This window comes from Nerophis lumbriciformis, linkage group LG32 (assembly GCF_033978685.3).
Source record: "Nerophis lumbriciformis linkage group LG32, RoL_Nlum_v2.1, whole genome shotgun sequence".
NCBI lineage: Eukaryota > Metazoa > Chordata > Actinopteri > Syngnathiformes > Syngnathidae > Nerophis > Nerophis lumbriciformis.
This window is the reverse complement of record NC_084579.2, coordinates 7,622,904-7,632,374: the sequence shown is the minus strand read 5'-3', so window position 1 is coordinate 7,632,374 and position 9,471 is coordinate 7,622,904.

The window sequence follows — 9,471 nt, the reverse complement described above, 5'->3', positions numbered from 1 at the left end:
AAATCATTTTAGCATGTTTCGTGTGCAAAATGTATCAATTGTGTACCCTCGGTGGAGCAAGTTTGCACACCCCTGTTGTAATTTATGGCACACCCATCAATTATTTAAGGTTGATCTATTAGAATAGAGGCCACTCTTTGAGGAAATACAGTAGTACCATTAACTCGAGCAACAATTATATAGGTGTGTATTTTTTAAGTTTGTGTGTCCCGCTTTTTTTTTTCATTTTTGCTGCTTCTCTTGTGTACCGTATTTTCCGCACCATAAGGCGCCCTGGGTTATAAGCCGCGCCTTCAATGAACGGCATATTTCAAAACTTTGTCCACCTATAAGCCGCCCCCGTGTTATAAGCCGCATCTAACTGCGCTAAAGGAATGTCAAAAAAACAGTCAGGTCAGTCAAACTTTAATAATATATTAAAAACCAGCGTGATGTGGGCGCGCATGGAGTCGTATATCAACATGGACGGAGCTGCGTGAAAAAAGCCACCCGGCCTCTTCGCGTAAACTTACCTTAACTACTCGCTCATCTTTTCTTCATCCATCCATCCTTTCGAGTTAGCTTTTATGATGACGCCGGCTGGAAAGGTCTCTTTTGGCAAGGTCTTCCTTTTGAATATCACCATGGGTGGAAGTTTCTGGCCATTAGCATGGCAAGCTAGAACCACAGTGAAGGATGACTTCTCATTCCCTGTGGTGCGAATATTCACCGTACGTGCTCCCGTTGTATCCACAGTGCGGTTCACAGGGATATCAAAAGTCAGTGGAACCTCGTCCATGTTGATAATGTTCTCTGGCCGGATCTTTTTTTCAGCTATCTTGTTTTTACAATATGCACGGAAAGTAGCCAGCTTTTCTTGAAAGTCTTTAGGCAGTTGCTGTGAAATAGTAGTCCGTGTGCGGATGGAGAGATTGCGTCTTTTCATGAACCGGAATCCTGTCGCTTAGTAGGAGCCATTTTGTGGTCTTTACAGATGTAAAAACACAAAGGAAATGAAACGTAATATCCGCGCGCTTTTTCTTCTTCTACGCGGGCGGGTGGTTGCTTACAGTAGAAGAAGAAGCGCTTCCTGTTCTATGGGGGCGGGTGCTTACCTTGGCGGTTGCTTGCGTAGAAGAAGAAGCACTTCCTCTTCTACGGGGAAAAAAAGATGGCGGCTGTTTACCGTAGTTGCGAGACCGAAACTTTATGAAAATGAATCTTAATATTAATCCATATATAAAGCGCACCGGGTTATAAGGCGCACTGTCAGCTTTTGAGTAAATTTGTGGTTTTTAGGTGCGGCTAATAGTGCGGAAAATACGGTAATGTCTGTGTCTACATGATGAAATTTTACACCAACCAACATGTTCACCGCGATTGTAAACGTGTGCCGGCATTTAGTCCAAAAATCGGTTCTAATGTTCCGCTCACGGGCAGGCTGCTCTTAAAGGCACTCTTTGTGATGTTAAAATGTCTTTTTATAGTTTCAAAGCGGGCGCACCAAAGACTCACTTTTCTCCAGTACGCCTTGTTGTCGTAAATAACACCATGAAGCAGCAGTACTTTACATTTTCCTGTGCTGAGGAAGGTTTTGTTAGTTTTTTCTTTTTCCATCTAAATCCTAAAGCCAAAGAAGGAAAGCCATATAGAATGCATGTTAGGGCCCCTGTTGTAAACATAACATTGTGTTGGTGGAGACGAATATTGTCACTTGTTGTATGTTGGGAAATATAGAGGAAGAAGTAGTTATTCCTATATTTGTTGGTGCTGTTCTTCTTGCATTGTCTCCGTCTCATTTCTTGAAGATATACACTGAAGCATACCTGCCAACTACTCCGGTTTTCCCGTAATTCGTACGGTTTTCATCAACCTATTCCGGGTTACGGTTGCAGTGATAAAAAATACGGTTTTATGAATTAAAAAAAAAAAAAAGGGTGAAAACTACGCGAATTGCACCTTGTGCAGACAAGATTTTTCGATCGGACACGGAGGAATTAGCGATGTAAAAGACCACGTTGGGACAAAAAAAACACAAGTCTAATGCCGTTGCTAGCGATACAAGTGGAAAACTTTCAACGTTTTTCGTCGCCCAAACAGATTCTTTGGATGTGATAAATGCCGAAGTTTTATTCACGGAGGCAATAATTGAGCATGGATTTCCAATCGCACTGGCTGATCACATGGGACAGTTAAATGTTTGTAATGCAACCTTTAAAAATCATTACGCGGTGATCGCGGTCCCAAAAATAAACTTTTCTTGCATGATAATGTCCAGAAAAATTCGCTTTATATTACTATAGAGTCCTTTTAACGAATGAGTTTGATGGTTTATCACAAACCTTAAATGAAAGAAGTCCTTTGTTCTCCTGCACCATGCGCTTTGGCCTTGCTTCGTGTTTGGTGCGCAATCCTGTCGGCTGTATTTCACAGCACGACATACTGTTAAAAGTGTTTATACTATTTATGCTTTCAAGTCCAAGTTGAAGAAATCTTGTTAAATGTTGACAGCATAACTACCAAAATACAGAAGTATGTCCTTAATATTTTTGCAGTGCTATTTCTGTTGAAAAGTTCAAATGATTACATTAGAGATGTGATGCGCCACTTTTCAAGTGTCTGATGGCTTAAATTAATTTTCATTAATTTTTCATATTTTGAATTCTTTTGAAAGGCTTACAAAAAAACTACATTTGAATTGTAATTCCATGCTATTGACAGGACTATTAATTTTAATGAAGTTAGCTTACCATGTTTACAGTATGATAATTGTGATAGAAATGTGAATTTTAGGCACATAATATTTTTTACAATTGAACAAGGCAGTAGATTATACAAGCTTGGACAGAAAGTTAATAATGACACCAATTTTTTTTTTAATGGAATTGTTTAGTACTGTTTTACCATTTGTTTACTGTAAAAAGTGTTTATACTGTTTATACTTTCAATTAACAAATTGAAGTCTTGTGAAAGGTTGACAGGATAATAATTTCAAACTATTGAAGTTAGCTTACAGAATAATCATGTCAATCAACCCATATGATTTTTGCTGTAATATTTTTGTTTTGAAAAGTCACTGTGACTGATAGAAAAGTGATGGTTTTAGCAACATTTTAACCTGTCTGAATGCTAATAATCATTTTGCGTCGGGGGGCGAAGCCCTGAACCCTCCACCAGGACTTTGTCCTGGACCTACCGGGGCCTGCGGCCCTTGGACCCTGGCTACTAGGTTTTTCTGATTTCAAAAGTTGGCAGGTATGCTGAAGGTGTGTGACTGAAGGGGAGCACGGTTTTCAGCCTTAAAACACATTGCTCGACCCGTCATAAGAGGCCTTCACTGTCCTTGCAAGCCTGTCTTTGTCCTTCGTCTTGTCCAGTTATTAATTAATGAAGCCCCCACCTCCGCAAGAAAACAAAAACACCTCTCCCTCAGAGCAAAGGTGCTTCTGCCATCTTTCATGGTATGATTGTCTTTTTTTTCCAACGTACGAATCAAACATCCATGTCTGTCACAGTGTAACAATGCAAGTCTAATTTATGTAAATACGTTTTCAAAATAATGTTTGATATTTAAATAAAAAGATACAATATTTATACAGAAAAACCTACGTGGATTTTTTTTTTTTTTTTTGCAGCTGGAAAATGTATTTTAATTCGGGCTAACTTGTGATTGATCACAAAAACCATTGCATTAATCATGTACAAACCCCGTTTCCATATGAGTTGGGAAATTGTGTTGGATGTAAATATAAACGGAATACAATGATTTGCAAATCCTTTTCAACCCATATTCAGTTGAATATGCTACAAAGACAACATATTTGATGTTCAAACTGATAAACATTTTTTTTTGTTGCAAATAATCATTAACTTTAAAATTTGATGCCAGCAACACGTGACAAAGAAGTTGGGAAAGGTGGCAATAAATACTGATAAAGTTGAGGAATGCTCATCAAACACTTATTTGGAACATCCCACAGGTGAACAGGCAAATTGGGAACAGGTGGGTGCCATGATTGGGTATAAAAGCAGCTTCCATGAAATGCTCAGTCATTCACAAACAAGGATGGGGCGAGGGTCACCACTTTGTCAACAAATGCGTGAGCAAATTGTTGAACAGTTTAAGAAAAACCTTTCTCAACCAGCTATTGCAAGGAATTTAGGGATTTCACCATCTACGGTCCGTAATATCATCAAAGGGTTCAGAGAATGTGGCGAAATCACTGCACGTAAGCAGCTAAGCCCGTGACCTTCCATCCCTCAGGCTGTACTGCATCAACAAGCGACATCAGTTCGTAAAGGATATCACCACATGGGTTCAGGAACACTTCAGAAACCCACTGTCAGTAACTACAGTTGGTCGCTACATCTGTAAGTGCAAGTTAAAACTATTATCAACATTTATCAACAACACCCAGAAACGCCGTCAGCTTCGCTGGGCCTGAGCTCATCTAAGATGGACTGATACAAAGTGGAAAAGTGTTCTGTGGTCTGACGAGTCCACATTTCAAATTGTTTTTGGAAACTGTGGATGTTGTGTCCTCCGGACCAAAGAGGAAAAGAACCATCCGGATTGTTCTAGGCGCAAAGTTGAAAAGCCAGCATGTGTGATGGTATGGGGGTGTATTAGTGCCCAAGACATGGGTAACTTACACATCTGTGAAGGCGCCATTAATGCTGAAAGGTACATACAGGTTTTGGAGCAACATATGTTGCCATCCAAGCAACGCTACCATGGACGCCCCTGCTTATTTCAGCAAGACAATGCCAAGCCACGTGTTACATCAACGTGGCTTCATAGTAAAAGAGTGCGGGTACTAGACTGGCCTGCCTGTAGTCCAGACCTGTCTCCCATTGAAAATGTGTGGCGCATTATGAAGTCTAAAATACCACAACGGAGACCCCCGGACTGTTGAACAACTTAAGCTGTACATCAAGCAAGAATGGGAAAGAATTCCACCTGAGAAGCTTCAAAAATGTGTCTCCTCAGTTCCCAAACGTTTACTGAGTGTTGTTAAAAGGAAAGGCCATGTAACACAGTGGTGAACATGCCCTTTCCCAACTACTTTGGCACGTGTTGCAGCCATGAAATTCTAAGTTCATTATTATTTGCAAAAAAAAAAAAGTTTGAGTTTGAACATCAAATATGTTGTCTTTGTAGTGCATTCAACTGAATATGGGTTGAAAAGGATTTGCAAATCATTGTATTCTGTTTATATTTACATCCAACACAATTTCCCAACTCATATGGAAACGGGGTTTGTACACAATTACATTTTCATGTCATTTATTTGACCTTAACCGCTTTCTGGCCGGTGATCAGATCAATGCATCCGTCAGTTGAAAATGAGTGAGGAGGCTCCTGACTGGTGTGCTTGCTGGCAAATTTCACGCTCAAATACACCCTAACTCAGCCCTGGGTAATTATTTTGACACGAGGGGGACAAATTCAGAGAAAAAAATGTGTCTGGGGGCCATACTTGCCAACCTTGAGACCTCCGATTTTGGGAGGTGTGGGGGTGGGGGCGTGGTCGGGGGTGGGGCGGGGGGCGTGGTTTATATATATATATATATATATATATAAGAAATACTTGACTTTCAGTGAATTCTAGCTATAAATATATATATATATTTTATTACATATATATATAAGTAAATAAAAGAAATACTTGAATTTCAGTGTTCATTTATTTACACATATACACACACATAACACTCATCTACTCATTGTTGAGTTAAGGGTTGAATTGTCCATCCTTGTTCTATTCTCTGTCACTATTTCAGAACACACACATTATACAAATATACATTATAAAATCAATAAGAAAACGGGAGCTCTAATTTGGGAGTCTGAATTAGTATCAGAAGTTCCTATATAAACATTGCGCACTCACGTCACCTTTTTGTATTGATTACTGCAGCTGTGCACTGGATTCATTCATAAATACAAACTACAACTCACAAACACTTTACAGTTAGGCTCCACCATCAGAATGTGTACTTAAACTTATAAAGATCACATGGATATTATTCAGTGAGTTGATTCACCAAAACTAACCTGTTATACAGGAGGAAAAAGCACACAGGACGTTTCAATCGTTCACAGACTGGTCGCGCTCATCAGAATGACAAGACACTTCCGGTCTGCAGGTGACAGCATTCAATTGGGAAGAAACGCCCTACTGCCCCCTACTGACCAATGTGAATACTGATAAATCTGTAATGACAGCTCCAAAAACGAATTCAAACCACAAAATAAAATAAAATAAATCAACACAAAAATGTGACACATTATGGGTGGGTCACATATGCATGTACAGTAGATGGCAGTATTGTCCTGTTTAAAAGTGTCACAACATTGCTGTTTACGGCAGACCAACTGCTTTACGGGGGACGAAAACTTGACTGCTGTTGTTGTGTGTTGTTACTGCGCTGGGAGGACGTTAATGAAACTGCCTAACAATAAACCCACATAAGAAACCAAGAACTCGCCCTCGATCATTAGCTGTTTATATTGTGGAAAAGCGGACATGTGAACAGGCTGCCAACACGTCACTCAGGTCCGCATGGAGCTGGAGGGGGCGTGGCCTCCAGCTCCGCCTGAATTTCGGAAGATTTTCGGGAGAAAATTTGTCCCGGGAGGTTTTCGGGAGAGGCGCTGAATTTCGGGAGTCTCCCGGAAAATCCGGGAGGGTTGGCAAGTATGCTGGGGGGCCAGTATATCTATGTTTAGGAACACTAATACAAAACCTCACAATAATGTCTGATTGAATGATAAAAACATTATGACATGCCGCCTTAAAAAACGTAATGGAATTTTACATTTTTCTATAAAGGATAAAACACTGAATATTGACCAAATATGAACATCACATCCCCTCTCGATCAACATTTTACAATCAAGTGAAAAGCAACAAAAACAGCAAAATATGAACGCGAAGGGTAAAAAAAAAAACCACCTACCATCTAATATATCTGATATCTCACTAAGCTTTAGAACTTTGTTGTAAAAATCTCCTTCCGCGTCTGTCCCTGACACCTGCATTTCAGGCTGGCCACTCTGGAAACGCTCCCCACCCACACTGCTTGGTGCCTGGTCTGAGCTGCTGTGACTTAGGTTACCATAGTAACTCATTAGATTACCATAGTAACTAGTATATTTTTTGTTAGTTTTAGTTTATTATTTATTCGGTCAATGGTCAACAAAATAAACAAACCGTTTTACATAAACAAACAGATGTTCATTCATAAACAAACAGTTGTACATTCATAAATTTAAAAAAAAATGACCGAAAGGGTTTAGGCTGAAGTTGAACACTTATTGTGCCTAACCCTATAAATAAAGTCAAGTACAAGATGAGCTTCCACAAAATATGACATTTTCTTTTCACAACCTATTATAAATACACTTTGTACACAACATAAATAATGTTCAATTATATACACAGTAAAGGCATGTGAACTATCCTTGTACACATGTTAACGTTTTGCACCAATTATATACTATATACAAACAATTATACTTCCATTATATTTATATCCCACATTTAGTTTGTAATTAACATTGATCATATAGTATTAACTACTGTTAATCAATGCAAAAGCACAGATTCCAACCATTGAAATGCTTTCTATAGTTGAAGACTTACGGTCATTAGAAAACATCACTGCACATCATAATGGCAGCTACACTTTCCATCTTAAAGATCTAAAAAAGTTATTTGGGAATGTCCGGCGGGCCAGATTGAAAAGCTTTACAGGCCGCATGTGGCCCCCGGGCCCCAATTTGCCCAGGGTCTGCCCTAACTGCACAGTAGCTAAAACTGTTGACAAGCTTTGTGCAAATAAACATGTATTCAAAATCCAAAATGTGATTAATCTAATTGTAATGCTTGTTAATGACATTATTGTATACACTAATAAGCATATTGCTAAAAATTAATACCTCTGACCATGCCAACTTTTAAAGGCAATATTTATTTTTTATTATTCTAAGAGAGTATTGCATATCAATCAATCAATGTTTACTTATATAGCCCTAAATCACGAGTGTCTCAAAGGGCTGCACAAGCCACAACGTAATATTATGGGAGTCCAGTCCATAGTGGATCTAACATAATAGTGTGAGAGTCTAGTCCATAGTGGATCTAACATAATAGTGTGAGAGTCCAGTCCATAGTGGATCTAACATAATAGTGAGCGTCCAGTCCATAGTGGATCTAACATAATATTGTGAGAATCCAGTCCATAGTGGATCTAACATAATAGTGAGCGTCCAGTCCATAGTGGATCTAACATAATAGTGAGCGTCCAGTCCATAGTGGATCTAACATAATAGTGAGCGTCCAGTCCATAGTGGATCTAACATAATATTGTGAGAATCCAGTCCATAGTGGATCTAACATAATAGTGAGCGTCCAGTCCATAGTGGATCTAACATAATAGTGTGAGAGTCCAGTCCATAGTGGATCTAACATAATAGTGTGAGAGTCCAGTTCATAGTGGATCTAACATAATAGTGAGAGTCCAGTCCATAGTGGATCTAACATAATAGTGTGAGAGTTCAGTCCATAGTGGATCTAACATAATAGTGTGAGAGTCCAGTCCATAGTGGATCTAACATAATAGTGTGAGAGTCCATTCCATAGTGGATCTAGCATAATAGTGTGAGAGTCCAGTCCATTGTGGATCTAACATCATAGTGTGAGAGTCCAGTCCATAGTGGATCTAACATAATAGTGAGAGTCCAGTCCATAGTGGATCTAGCATAATATTGTGAGAGTCCAGTCCATAGTGGATCTAACATAATAGTGTGAAAGTCCAGTCCATAGTGGATCTAACATAATAGTGAGAGTCCAGTCCATAGTGGATCTAACATAATAGTGAGAGTCCAGTCCATAGTGGATCTAACATAATAGTGAGAGTCCAGTCCATAGTGGATCTAACATAATAGTGTGAGAGTCCAGTCCATAGTGGATCTAACATAATAGTGTGAGAGTCCAGTCCATAGTGGATCTAACATAATATTGTGAGAGTCCAGTCCATAGTGGATCTAGCATAATAGTGTGAGAGTCCAGTCCATTGTGGATCTAACATAATAGTGAGAGTCCAGTCCATAGTGGATCTAACATAATAGTGTGAGAGTCCAGTCCATAGTGGATCTAACATAATAGTGTGAGAGTCCAGTCCATAGTGGATCCAACATAATAGTGTGAGTCCAGTCCATAGTGGATCTAACATAATAGTGAGAGTCCAGTCCATAGTGGATCTAACATAATAGTGTGAGAGTCCAGTCCATAGTGGATCTAACATAATAGTGTGAGAGTCCAGTTCATAGTGGATCTAGCATAATAGTGTGAGAGTCCAGTCCATAGTGGATCTAACATAATAGTGAGAGTCCAGTCCATAGTGGATCTAACATAATAGTGTGAGAGTACAGTCCATAGTGGATCTAACATAATAGTGTGAGAGTCCAGTCCATAGTGGATCTAA